The sequence below is a fragment of the Lagopus muta genome, chromosome 11, assembly GCF_023343835.1.
Source record: "Lagopus muta isolate bLagMut1 chromosome 11, bLagMut1 primary, whole genome shotgun sequence".
In the NCBI taxonomy this organism is placed as follows: domain Eukaryota; kingdom Metazoa; phylum Chordata; class Aves; order Galliformes; family Phasianidae; genus Lagopus; species Lagopus muta.
Window position 1 is genome coordinate 16,069,349 of NC_064443.1, and position 14,998 is coordinate 16,084,346.

A 14,998-nucleotide genomic window follows, 5' to 3' on the forward strand; every position below is an offset into this window, starting at 1 on the left:
AAATTCAAAAGCAGCAAAAGAACACTGAAAATTCTGCCCTATTTCTGCACTGGTTAAAAATAATTAAGAAAAGTCCTGCTGAGATTTTTTTTAAAGGGAGATATAAAAAGAATATTATTTGCATAGTCACAAATCATGCTAAAATTATTCTTCAGCAAAAAAGACCACTCATTTCACAAGGGCAGTCCAGCTTCAAGAGACTGCACTATCTGTTAGCATCCTATTTTCAAAACAGACATCTCCGGGCAGATTTGTTACAGTTTTGTAGATGCTAATGTGTAAACAGATTGTAAAATTATTTGGGGGCCTATAATAGGATTTAATGCGTTTAAGAGGTAGTCTTATACCTCTTTAACAAAGAGGCTTACAATATGGTAAGAATGTATCACAAAAAATATAATGCTTTTAACAGATAAATCCTCTTGGCAAAGGCTGTAATCTTTCAAACTTAATTGGTGAACTCATTAACGAACAACTGCCACTACAAGAAGAAAGACTATTGTCAGCGACTTATCGGGCAATGAGATAACAAACTTAATTATATTGTTTTTAGTGGATTTACATTTGCTTCCTTAGGACACTAGATTTTCCAAACAGTATTTCCTTGGCTGTATACCATTTTCTTTCCGCCTATAAGAGGAAAGCAAACGTATCTGCAGCAAAGAAGGGAAGAGGAAAACCCAAACCGTCGCTGCTTTGAACTAAGCATAACACAGTACTAAAACTTCTGTCTTTATTATCTACTTGTAAAAAGTTATAAGCCTGTAAACTAGTTAATTTATGAGCCATGTTAATCATTTGTTCACATTTGATCTGAGGTTTAGCAAACACGGTTTCCTGGGACATAGGAGGATAATTTGCAGGTCCGGCGTGGCTCCTGAGGGGGCACTAACTAATCTGACACCGAAACATGACATTGATGGCAGGCACACACTAATGACCGCGCCGCTAGATGCTCCTGTCATCCTGTCGTGGCAGTGAAAAGCAACTTTCTTCTTACTGCCAAAAAAGTGCAGAGTGGTCAGACTAATTATTCAGACATGCACTGTAATGAGAATCTGAGTGCTCCTTCCCAGCGCACCAACCGCTCGCTAAGGCCCCATTTGTCTGATACGGTGCCTGATTAGAATTTGTTTCTTGAATAGTAAAATCACAGCTTAAAATACAGCAGAAAGGATAAACAGCCTTTTATTCTGCATAAAACTCCAAAAGTGGCCATTTTGGTTTCAAGCTTTTTTTTTTTTTTTGCCATTTATTTACACCACAAGAACAGAAAATTGGATTAATTTTTAATAGTACTTCTTAACATATACATCTTCATTGAGTCGTACTGTTGGAATCTGTCAGGACATAAATCCTGCAGACAAAGAGTGGCTCAGAAGGTATTTTATTTTCCTTCTTTTAGGAGAAATGACATTTGCTAGAACAGAAATTCGAACCAGACAAATCATAGGTTGAAAAAAGTGCCTGTCATTCTTTCTAAATGGTATTGTTAGGCCAACTGATTCCTCAGCATGAGCTCTGAAAGGATGTATGGGCTTTACACATCACAGAGTGGTTTGGATGGAGAAATAGAAGCAAGAAAAAAAAAAAAAAGTAAGAGAAGTTGAATGATGTTTCCTAAATTCTACATTTATTCTTCACTGTGGGTTCTAACCCAGCACAGCCAACAAGGTGTACCACAGCTTTGTACCTGTGTTAGCCTTACAAATCTGTAATTTGCAATTTGCCATACCGCAAAGCAAAAAGAGAGCAACGGAACCAACAGGGTTACATAAGCTACATATACAGGCTGAAGATACGTTAGCACCCTGTAAAGGAGCCCATATTTCTAAGGGTAACACTCAGCTCTTTCTGAAAAGCAAGCCCTTCTAAGAGCGTTTCAAGTAGGCCACCCAAAGTCTCACACACGCTACTGAGTCATTTAGAAAAACGTAATAAACTCGAAAGTGTTACACACAAAGGTGAAGGAGACACGCGCTGCAGTACCACCCCAGGACAGCTTCCACCATTCCTGCCTAACAGCTCACGCGAGCTCTGCAGGAATTCAGCCGGCGATCACAGCTCGTGCGCTGCAGTCCAAGTGCTGGAAATGGGTGAAGGACGGTGGGTGCCGCACCGCAGCCCTGACCCAGCTGCTCTGGCTGCTGCACTCCTGCTAGCAGCTCACCGCAGAGCTCACTTGCACACAAAGACCTGTGTTAAGAGTGGCTGGATTTACGCGGCCCTCAGTTCTTGTGCTGGTTGGCTGCCCTTTGTCAGCAACCTGCAGCATCTGGAGCAGGTTGGAACTGCTAGGCCCTGAAGCAGGGACCCCAGTGAGAACAGGCCTGCTCCTTCCCCAAATCCAGTGGGCTGCATAGCACCAGGCACCTTTTGCAGCCCCAGATATCCCAAATACCCATTTCCAAGTGTAGTGCCACAAATCTGTTACCACATGGCGCAACTTCCGAGATGAAAGTGAAAGCACATGTTTTGTGAGCCAAAGCAACATAACGTAAATACTGGGTACACGCTGTTACATGCCACTTTGCAGTGCAACATGCGAAGGGCACATGAATCATTAACGAGAGAACAACTCTGGCACCTACCCCAGAAATACCTCCATCAGCACTGAGCAGGAAAGAAGAGATCAAAAAGAGATCCCAGAATCATAAACGGAGGCTCAGCTCCCGCAGAAAGATACGCTTAGCAGCATTCATCTCTTTGGAAAATAGAGGCGCTGTATCCAAGATACGGCACCGCTAACATTTTCCACATGGCTGGGGATGGATTGGTGAGTGGCCTTCTCCTAAACAACATCATCTATACGTGCCAGCTGTTGGAAAAATGAAGACACGATGCATTTTGCACTCTGTTCTCATAAACCAAAGGTATTAATTCAGACAGACGAAGGGGAGACAGGCACCGAGTTTATTTCAAAGCAGGTTTCGCCACGCTTGGCCACGTCATGTGGCCGTGCTGCAGCAGCCTCGTTGCCCAGCCAGAGAGTGAAGAAGGACCCTTCTGTATCTAGCCTGACCGGGCCAGCCATAGCAGCGACAACTAAAAACTCAAATGTCCTTCTGTCAGTTTAACTGTTAGCTTGCAATGGATTCGGTTGCACTTCCCATTTGGGGCAGGCTCTCCCCAAGGGCTGACTAAGAAATGTTGGGCAACAGGAAGCAGCAACCACCAAATAACATTAAAAAAGAGAAAAAAAATAAGTAATCTCACTGCCAGCTTCAGAAGAGGAGGCAGGAGCTCTCCTGCCACCCCCAGGGTGTGCAGTTGGAAGACAGCTGCATCACAGTCCCACTGCTGAAAGCGGGGGACCCTGCTGCTGGAAAGAAGCTGGGGTGATGGGAAACCCATCTGGGCAGCCAGAAGCACCAGTGAGGGCATCCCATCCTCTCCCCCATTCCTCTGCCTCCCAGGCTGCCTCACAGGGATGTGAAGCACAAAGGATGCTGTTCCTAGGGAGTAAGAATAGGGGAGAACAACGTTCCACCGGGACTCTTAAACATTCAAAATGTAAACCTGTTCTGAGCTCATCCCTTAGGAATCTACAGCAGTTTGATCACAAATGCCGTTTAGCTAATTCATAGATAGAATATGAATTTAGTTATTCAAGAATAAGTAAAACTTGCTATTTTCTTCCTTTGCTGGTCACAAAGAAGTGCTCCTTCTGATGTGGCCCAGACCGGACAAAAATCTACGTAGGAAATTACTCAGAAGACTGGCTTCAGGCTAAGCATAAATCACTACATAAACTAAAATAAGAGATGATTCCACTGCGTTGATCCACACAATCAGTAATCACCATAGCCTTCTGCTGTGCTTCAGGGGACTCCAGCATACCAGAAAACACTAACAAAACCTTCTAAATCTCCATTTGCCACCTTTTCTCATCCTTCTGGCAGCGTGAGACAAAAGACACAAAATACATTTAAACTTGGACTAAAGGTATTGAATCCTCCACGTTCAAGAGGATCCAGAATTACACAGAAAGGTCTTTCTTGCCTGACCCAAATCCTCTGCCCTCTGTTTCACCATGGGCAGGCTGCAGTCCTGTGATGTGCTGAATCCAGAGGCACCTGGTCGCCAGCCCAGGAGAAGCAGCACAGAATACAGGCTGGCTTCTGTCTTCGCCACAAACCTGTCTCTTTCTCTTCTAAAATACAAGATGGGTGTGTGTGTGTGTGTGAGATGTTGCCCTCAGTCTTCTGGGATTCTGTTTGTTTGTTTTTAAGTATTTTAGGAAGTTATGCTTCCATGTAACGTGATTTGATGTGGTAATTACCTATTACATTTGACAAGGTAATTAATGTGGCAAAATACCACTGTACAATGTGTAAACTTAGTTTGCTATCATCAAAACACGTCTGCTTAGGAAACTGTTCTGTCTGGAGAAAAAAAAAAGATGGAAAACTCCCAATTATGCATACTCTCTCATCTAGAAAATGTAAAGACTGACCTTCAGCTTCAAATATGTTCTGGACCAAACAGGCATTCTCTGGACAGAGAACTCTAAAAACAAGTAAAAAAAAAAAAAGTTAGCAACACCCTCCAGGAGCAGTATAGAATTTCACTGAGATCTTTAGCATCTCAGATAGAAATGCCTGAGACTTCAATGCCAATGGTTTCTTCACAGCTCAAGAATACTATATCCTCAAAAACAGTTCTCTTTTCAGAAATTCCCCTCCAATTATCAGGTATCAACTCAGAATGAAGGGAAATGAAAATCAGCATATTGCTGAAAAGGTGCACAGAAATCTCCATTCAATCACATTAAATGCTCTGATGACTTAGTCTCCAGCCAAGCCATCCAAGCTTGCAATGACATGAAGGAGAAGTCAAAAGAGATGTGCTGAGCTAACTATAAAGTAACAGAAACAAATACTGTAAATGATACTAGTATGAACAAGTTAAATATTCCTAAGTACAGCCTACAATCAATGTGCGTGGACCTATGGAAAACAGAAACACCTCCTTGACTGAAGCACCCAAAATAAAATCAAAATCCTTCAGCTGCATACAGAGAATCTTCCCTGAGCTTCAGCCAGCAAGATTAATGCCTACTTCCAGATCTGATTTCCACTTCTGCTGTTTATCTGCTGAAATGTCCTGAGCAGTTTATGGCTTGAAATAATCTTGAACACGATGTAAATCTCTTTGCACAGAGAGCAGCAAATAAGAAAACAACGCAAACTTCCAGATACCAAACCCAAGTGATTCAGAAGCAAAGGCATCCAATCTGCACTGCCATATTATTATAAATTCATTATTCTTCTTTGGGACAACATCGTCAGTTACCTTTTAACAAGAAAACCCAGAATCTAGTCTGAAATCCTTATTGCCAAAGCAGCCCTTGGAAACACAGCAAAGACCCTCTGGCTGGAGGCATTTTTAGCAGTTCTGTCTCTGCACTGGAGGCACTGTCTCCACAGTAAGCGCCAGACACCAGAAAAACTTGAATCTACCAAGTCAGTATGAAAGACTGATGTGTGGCTGGCAGTACCGAAACCGCTCACTCCATCCCTGGACACAGCAGGGCACCACGGGCTCGCTGTCTGGCTCCTGGGCACAGCACGCACCACGAGCAGAAGCACAGCTCCACCAGTACAGCCCACTGCACCCAGGGCCCCTCCTTGCCCGCTCTCCCTCCCCTGCCTGGCTCCTGGACCCAAGCGAGGTGCCTGCCAGGAGCAACGTGAGCCCAGCTCTTTTCACACCCAAGCATGAAGTGGCAGACAGGAGGAAAACCTCTCCTTTCCACAAGTTCTTCTGTTACTAATAGTCTTGATTTTATTACACAGAGGTGAGAAACAAAACCCAGCATTTGACTGAACTGGAAAAAAAGAAAAAAGTTAAAGAAAAGAGTGCTTTCTGTGAGGTATGCTCCTCTGAACGATTCAACAGGCTGCAAAGCTTTGGTTCATGGTTGAACAGAACAGCTGCCAGCCTCGTGCTTGGCCAGGGCAAGCTCTCCAGCTCTGTAGCACTGGATGCAGGAAGGAGGGGCCAGAATGACATGAGCCAGATGGCAGCCCATCTCCCCACTGCAGGAGGAAGAACCGCCTGGTACCAGCAGGACACCCAGAACAACCACACTGCGGAACTTAAGCTTCCCAACACAGAAGTACTGGTCCTGCATGTATCACGTGTCGAACCTGCTGCACATTGCTGCCAATGGCTGGTGCAGCTGACCCAGCCCCGCTGGGCAAGCACCCCACAGCTGTCAGGAGCTGGCTGACCTACGGGTCCCACACAGCCTTAAGAGTAGCTTGGAAAAACTTTTGGCTTTGCAAGACTTAAAAAAAATAAAATTAAGTGAAATGCATTCAGGTGTGAGGGCAAGGAAAAAAAGAGTGCCTACACAAATCTAAAAAACGAGTACTGCTTTCTCATTAAATACTGAGACCTCCCTTTCACAAACCCCATCTTGTACACACAGGGAAGCAGTCTGCACTCTCTCCTTCCTAAATATTTTCACTCACTGTTTAAAAAAAAAAAAAAAGACAAAAGAGAAACCCCACGCTTGAATCTATCAGCAACACTTTAAGGGTCACGTAGCACAATCCTGGAAAGTGACCGAGGAGTTCAGGGAGCTCCACAACACTTCGTATTTTACCACAGGAGTCTCTCTTATAATGAATGGAACTGAAAACAAAAATAATTCCTTACATTTTTTCAAAAGGGTACAAAAATGCTTCAAAAACCTAAGTTATACGCTGGGATTTTTCTTTTTCTTTTTAACGTTTTAATTATTCATTGGGTATGGCATTATTTTACTGTATGAGATGTCTGATGCACAAAAAAGCCTATTCTTCTAGAAGCATAATTTCAACCTCAGTTCAAGCATATTCTTCTTGGCAGTAGCTAAAGAGAGTTTTGCTAAATCATAGCAAAATGTATTTTCAAGCAATGAGAAAATTCAGCATTGCACCTCTCTCACTGCTCCCCTCCTGAGCTTTAACTATGCTGTTTTCATACAATTAATTATTTAGGTGGTTCCAGGAACAATATATGGTTACTGCCACAGAGCTGCACAGACCTCAGCTGAGCAGCCATACAATTCACTGCTGTCTTGTTCTGCCCAGGACTTGTGCTGGCTGAGGAGAGAAATTTAGCTGGAGCTCAAAACTTGCTTAAACTTAGCGATTCAGCACTTCAGTGTTATTTTTCTAGGACGTAACTAGCAATAAAAGATTGCCATAAATACGTTCTCCCTATATTCATGCACTGCGTAAATACACTTTAATGGCAGTAATTGAAATCTGAATGGGATGCCAACACCTCAGGCAGACTGACGCGACATTTAATTTATACAATTAAACACGAGGGTGGGGAAGCACAAAACAAACAATGTTTGTTAGTTGCATGCTTTACATCAGACCTCTTTTCCCCTTTTGCCTGTCCTTGTTCTGGTCTGGCTGGGCAGCAGATGGCACGAGGCAGAGGACAGCCCTGGTGCGGCCAGCATCACAGCAGCGGGTGGGAGCCCACCACCAACTTCTCCAGATCAACAGGAGCAGAACAGGCAGCAGGCCACCAGCCCCCAGAGCTGCTGAGGCACCCACGTGGAGCTCTGCAGCAGCTTCATGCACCCCCTCAAGGATTCACAGGATGAACCCAAGGGCAAAAAGCCATCTTGAACCACACGGACTTGCTCACCAGCCCTCCAAATGCAAGGCAACGCTTCAGCTCCCTTCACCTGATGGGCTCTGGACTGGAACCCACTAAACTTGGTGTCTGTGCTGACTGAAAGGTTGCATTCTGCCAATGGAATTAAACATGGAAGAAGCCATGTACGTACAAAGCCACCTACACCTAAAACATAGTTTAAGCTCCCACAGAACTGAACAAGTACTTTTTCTACCGTGACTAACCCTCTCGTACAGATCAAGCAGGGAGAGGTACTGCAGCCTGGCATTCTACAGTTGAGCACAGATTCAGATCTCTCATCCCACTGTGAACATCCCACCTTCACACAGGCTACTCTGCTATCTCTTCCGTCAATGTATTGTGTTCCTATGTGCATACAGCTTCATTAGAGCACACAAAGAACCCCTGTACTGCAATAACACATCTTTTAATAGAAAGTGACCAAGAAGAGCATGTCACTATCAGAATTACAAGGACTGCTATAGTAGGCAGGTGGAAAATCAAGGAAGAACACTTTCAGGCCCACTGTTTTGCACTTTGTCATAGAGAAGATGCTGCCCTTCATACAAAAACTTCATGAAAGGAAGGCAGAAAGCACGTGTGCATGCATGTACAAGTGCACATAAGCAAATACACATATTAGCAATGTGCAATTTTTTAATGCATATCAAAACCACTCAATGAGGGGTTTTCCCACTTTCTGAATCTGCATCACAGCGTTACATCAGCTCTTAACACCAAAAACAGGATACAAAGCAGGTACTTCTGCTGGTAGTGCTGTGGTGCTGGAGAAAGCAGGTGCAATTTCTCAGCACACAGACAACCACTGCAGTATGAAATGCACACACAGTGATGGGCAAGGTGGGACAGGAGGTGAACACAGGAACTCCAAGGCAAAACATGTGGACAGCTGATGAAACTCAGCTCATAGCACAGATGAAATGAGTCGAACCAAACGTCAGTTCGCCTCGTATGATAGCGCAGAACAATTCCATCTTTGGATATGAAATACTAAGAGGGGATCAGACAAGTTTCATCAACAGCAAAACCTACCCGCCTTTCCCAGGGAGGATTTCAGTGCAGGGCTCTTGCAGGACACAGTGGGACCTGCGGTTAAAGGAGACCCTGCCTGAGCTCATGAAGGCTGCGTGCTGCCATCTGTGAGCACTAAAATCCAGCCATCCTCCACAGGAAGCCCACCTAATGACAGCCCAACAGCAGGCACAGCGCTGGGGACAGGGGAGCTGTGTCTCACCCAGAGCACCCAACACACATCGCCTTGTGTTGTAAGCTGGATGAGCACGCTGCCCTGATCACCACGAAGGAGCTGATCCCATTCAAAGAGCTCTTGCTTATCCTCTAGAGAATGTTTCTGCCTCGTTATTGAGGAAGTTTATCATATATCTGACCTCACAGACCAGGCATCGCCAGTAAGCAACAAAGACAAATAAATTAAACAGAACAAAAATAGAATATCTCAACTTTACCCTTCAGTTTACCACAAGGCACCTTTAATCTTTTATTTTTAGTTCTACCTCCAGTTGTGCCATAAATATGTATTTACAGCACATGATTTTTCCTTTGGGATTATTTCTGCTCTTGTATCTTTTGCAGAAAATGAAACCCTCATCTCGGTTAATCCTCATCATAAAAACATGATCAGCTTTATTACCATTAACTGCTTTCTAATCCTGTTCAGATAATTTATCAGCATTTCTGGTTTTCAAAAACACAAAAAGATGCAATCTAGTTTTTTACCATTAGCATCATTTTTAAAAGTCATTTCATATTTTATCTTACAAGGTGATTGACTTGCTTACTTAAAACATGCATGAGATTTTTTCCTTTTTCTCTCCTTCCCATAAACTATACTGACCATATCTGTAGGCTGGAGTTGCTTTGTTTAAAACATAATTAAAGACAGAGCTTTAACTTCAAACACATCTGCTGCAGGACTACGCCTGAGTCACATCAACTTTCTTCAGCTACAGCAGAGTTAAAAAGCTCACAGTGAGAAGGGCACAACCACAGCCTCTACCAAACTGAGGGAAGCGGCATCACGTTCATTAAACTGGAAGGTAACTGTTGACACATACTTGCTTTCAAGGGGTCCTTGGCAAGAAAGTGGCAGCAGTTACAACAAATTAACAGCATACAATAAAAATGCCATAAACATGCAGCATACATAATAAATCCAATCAAGTCTACAAGTCGCACAGATAAAAATGACAAACGGCGACTGTCTCCGAAAATAAAAAATATACATTTCTCACACACTGCTGCTCGGCATTACAACATATTTTTGCCCCTAAATCTAAAATACAAATTAAGTGATTCTAATGCGAACAGCATTGTGGATAATGTATTTACTTTCTCCTGCCCCTTTTCTTTTGCCCTCCCCGCTTTCCTAGCTTGTGAAAGCAAGGAGACAACTCCATTGCAGCCTCCTCAGCAATGACTTGCTTGCTAAAGACCTGTGATGTGTTCTTGGTGTTTATACAGATGTTAGCTGGGTGATGTTTAGCAAAACAAAACCAGTATCCCTCGACTGACGGAACAAAAACACCACAGTACTTATGGTGACTGTTGCTCCATAATTTATTGGCTGACTGCATTAATTTCCTGCATCTGATCTGTTTCTAATTCTAGCTGCCGAGGCTGGGATCTGAAATTTGCAGCCAGTAAGATGCATTTTAAAGTTCCAACAGCACATGCAGGATGTCAGCTAAGAAGAAAAGAGGCCATCCCCGAAGGGAGCAAAGAGAGGTGAACGTGGGCCCGGCCAGCATCTGGATGTCTTTTGTGCCAGATTTCGGAGCCCCTCCTGCTGGCGAGGACCCTCACACTGCTCTCCCCACAAAGACACCCCAACAGGAGCTGCCACATGGGGGGACTTGTGCAGGAAAGCACCAACAAGTCTGCATGTGAGAATAATTGCTCTGACTGCACCGACTCCTCCTTGTTAATCAGAGGGGAGAAACAAAGCGCTTCCTTAAACATCCCCTATACGGTAGGTGAAATAACATCAGTAGATTATAACAATTAAAAGTCATTAAGGAAAGAGTAATTAAGAATAGCTGTTTAGATAACACTGACTTTCTCAAAATCCTCCTAACAGAGGTCCCACTTTTTAATCACCCCTTTGCAACAGCCCGCGTAACTTCAGAATAATTGCAGATTTTTAACTTTTATACATCCGAAAGAGCATAAAGCAAAACCCATAAATTATATGCTAACTCCAGCTGTTAAATGTTGGCATTTTGTCTTAAAAAAAAAAAAAAGTTCAAAATCTGTTTCCTTAAACCAAGGAAATGTGGAAAAAGGCCATCCTGCCAGTGGAAACATTCAACAGCAGAAAGCTCACGCTGCGGTTTCTTGCCGAGGCAGCAAACTTCTCTAAAAGGGAAGTTACTGCCAACTCAAATACTGTTTGCTTTCACACCCAAGAACAAACTGTGTGCATGGTGAAGGCTTCCTGAGGGCTCAATGCAGCTGGAGCATGCTGAATAAAGGTAACTAATGTCAAAGCTACTGTAAACTTGTTCTCATTTTTCTATCAGCAAGTTATCATCAATGGAAACAAGACTATTATGCTGCCATCCTTCCTTTAAAAAAAAGAAAAAGAAAAAAAAACAGGGAGAGAGAGGGAGAAAGAAATGAACTTCTGTTTACCCCCCTTTTAATCCTCCAGCTTATTCTTTAGGGCATTCTGTCGTTGCTGTTCCTAAACAGACAAGCACTGAGGCCTGCTTCAAAGCTTTCCCCAGCCCTTTAAGAAGACAGGTCAAGCTCAACTTCACAAGCACAGAAAAGGTGAATTTCCAGGGCTGAACACAATATGCAACGAGGTTATTCTCCCCAGGCAGGAAATGCAAAGGGAGGGTTTCACTGCAACTTCACAAATTAGAGCCAGAAAGCTGTGCCAAAGCAAACACAATCACTGGGAGGGCCAAGCTCTAACGAAGATCGCAGTCGGGCCGCTGTCGCGCTGCTGCCAGTGGCTGTCACTGGAGCGGTGCAGGGCTGCCTTCCCTCTCAGCAGCAGCTGCACAGCACAAGGGAACCAGCACCAGGAGCAGAACAGGCGGGTGGTGGCATCTCAGCCCTGCACGGCCACTGGGAGAAGCTGCACGCGGTGTCAGAACCACCATCACTGTCAAAGATATCCGTAGGAGAGATTTTTCCTCCTCGAGAGCATGCCTGAAAGTTAAAAGCCTGAACTACCGTGCTTGCAGAAAGGGATTTTTCCCCTTGCTCATAAAAGAAAACTGAGAAAGTACGGCTATTATGACAGCGTAAGATAATAGTGGTTTCATCGACAATTCCACTTTGAAATCAATCGTTACATTATTTTGAAATACAATGTAGGAAGGAATTAAGATTCTTGTAACATCTAAGAAAAACTAAACATTATCAAACCCTGCCTTCCCTCTCCCAGCCAGCTGGCATACCCAGAATCAAACACAGTTAATCATTTAAAGGAAGAATCCTTTTCAAAGTAGAAAATCACACTGTTTATTCCAGAACTCCTACTCAATACTATTTTTTTCTGCATACTAGTGCCTAACACAACACGCTGAAACGGCATAAGGCATAAATGCATCTTTATGAAAGAAACCATGAGCAAAAGGATGATGCTACACGGGAGACAACGGCTGCACCTCATCACAGCTCCAAGCAGGATTCAGGGCAGTCACCTCCACCCTGCCCTTACCCCCAACACACACACAGCCAGGCAAAGCAAGCCGCCAAGCAGCTCCCTATGATTTGGTCATTAAAAAGGGGGGGGAAAAAAAAAAAAAAACCATTACAACACAGAACTGAAGAACTCCTCGCCCTGCCCCTGCCATGGCCGATGCTGAAGCTCTTCCCATCGCCCTACCTGCTCCAGGCACCGGTGGGCACCGCGTCTCCAGCCCACCCCGTGCCGGCCCCAATCCTCCAGCACCAGGCTGCTGCCAACGTCCTTGTGAGCGGCGAGCAGGCCACGAGTTCACGGCAACCGCCGAGCGCTACTACACTGAACATCTGGTCATGAATGAACGGATTGCCCACTAACTCTCAGCATTGGGCAGCTGATGAAAAATTCAACATTTTCCTTGTTGGCACAGTTGTTTTGGAGAATTCTCTAGAGCTTCCTGAATTATATTAAGAAAATTTCACTGCAGCAATCTATATCTGTGAGAACAGCTGGTGTTGAAAGGGATCTGCTGCACTCGGTGTGCTGGGGGACCTCCTGTTGGATCATGCTACTTCTACTACATTTGTCCTTGAAAACTTAGCTCCGCTTCCAGCTACTACAGGCACGGTGACGGCACTGCTTCCCTGTCACTGAAGAACCGGGGCTGAAAAATAAGCATGAAAGGAGGCAGGGCCCTGAGCAAGAGGGAAAGGCTCCCCAGGGCAGCGCAGCACAGCGGGATGATGGCAGGATGATGGCAGGACTGAGCTCCGTGAGACACGAGGCTGGAGCACTGGTTCAGCTACAGAAAGCTCTCGTAAGCTGCAAGTTTCCGTGCCTGTAAGCTGTAAGCTCCAGGTCAGTCAGCTGAAATGCCTCAGTACACCTTAAGGACTTCCATCCCTCGTTAACCTGCAGTGCGAGACACGCACAATCCGAACCAGCTCTGTGTGGAGCACCCATACTCATCTGAACCTAAAAACTGAGACGTCCACCAAAAAAATAAACATCAAGCTAGAGCTCAAAAAGGAGGAAAGAGCAACAGTCCTCATCTCAGGACCAAAACCAATCAGATTTTTAAATTCTGAAATGTTTTAAAGAAATTAACTTCTTGATAGTGCAATAGAATAATAATAAAGTGTGTATATCTTTTTTCTTAAGGAAGTGGTAAACTTAAGTCATGCTAAATTTAGGCTATTATCTATGCAGCATAAATTTCACTTCTGTGTATAAATGCTAACTTGCATATTTCTCCATGGTAACTAAACTATGATTAAAACAACAGTGAAACCAGCCTTTAGAGCCACCTGTTTAACTAGGAACAACCTAATTTACAAAAATACTAAAACTTAGAAATTTCATGGGAATCTAGATCACGTTTTTCCCAGTAGAAAGCTCACTTTTCCACGATCACATAACTGCAATATACTTGGCTCCGGTTGGCAATCATTCTTTTTTATTATTATTCTTCCCCCCCTCCCGTTTTTTTTTTTATACTACTGTAATTTTTTTCATGCATTGTTCAGCCTAACACAAGTGGTATTTAAGATTATAACGAATAAGTCTCTAATAACCCTTTCCAAAAAGGAAGTTATTTGCTCCTTTGAAGGGATTAATTTACCTAGAAAGTATCTTCATGTTTTACAAAAGGAACAAATGAAAGAAATGAGAAAATCCCAAACCAAAATTCCCATTAGATATGGTAAGACACCTTCAAAACTCATTTTTCTATTGCGATATCCTTGTAATTTACTAATGAAGAAATGGACTGTTTTTATGGGTCAAATTAAAGAAATAATTATAATACGACCCAGAATAGTAAAAGTGTAGGTACAAGCAATATTTTCTTATTTAATTATAAAGCATAAAAATAGATTTGAATATGAATCATTTTAAACCACAGAATTAAATTTAGTATTTAAAAACTGAAAACCCCTTGAAGTAGAAATATAATCATAATAGGTTTGGTTTGGTGTGAAATACATGACTCATATATTCATGACACATATCTAAAAATGCCTCATATTAAAACTTTATTATAATAAAAAATTGATCACCATTTTTGTCTCCTGGTTTTCACATGATGTAATACCTGAGGCCAAATCTCTGCCTTTTAAGTAATGATGAGCAAAGTAGTTTTGGAGTAACACCTCATAAAACGTTCAGAGTCCATTTCATTTACACTCGCCCATCCAATGCCATATACAAATGTACAAGGGATGCTAATCAGATAAGAATGGCATGAACATAATGCCCACAAAAACTAACATTAGAAACCTCTCCCTGCTATAAAAGCCCCTAAGGATAACAGAGCAGAGCTCCAAGTCATAACTAACACAGCAAGAGCACTTCTGCAGAGAAGAGATCCACATATAAAAAAATACCACATATAAAAAAGCCACATATTTTGTTTAAAGAATCCATACTGTTTTCTTAAAAAAAATGAGATGTCCAGTCTGCACTACAGAGGTCGTTCTGTAAGACAACCAGAGAAGAAAAAACGCTTTCACAAAGGTTAGAAAGCAAGACCACAGTTACTGAGAGATTGCAGGCAATCTGGTAGAAGTTACAAATAATTAGTGGCTTTTAAAATTACCAAACTTCAAACTCTTTCTCCAAAAACTGCACACTGTCTGCAGGTAGAGCTCACACCTCAGGGGCCACATGAGC

At 43.1% G+C, this 14,998-nt stretch overlaps 1 protein-coding gene across 10 annotated transcripts in view; it reads right to left on the reverse strand.

Annotated features, from left to right (window-relative positions):
- FOXP1 (forkhead box P1) overlaps positions 1–14,998 on the reverse strand; it is a 341,534-nt gene that overhangs the window by 229,808 nt on the left and 96,728 nt on the right. For 2 of the 10 annotated variants that reach the window (XM_048957786.1, XM_048957783.1), the window contains one exon: positions 4,457–4,509. The exons of the other annotated variants lie outside the window; for them this stretch is intronic. The gene's annotated coding sequence lies outside the window, so the exon portion shown is untranslated. The remainder of the gene's footprint in view (positions 1–4,456; positions 4,510–14,998) is intronic. 10 annotated transcript variants of the gene reach the window in all.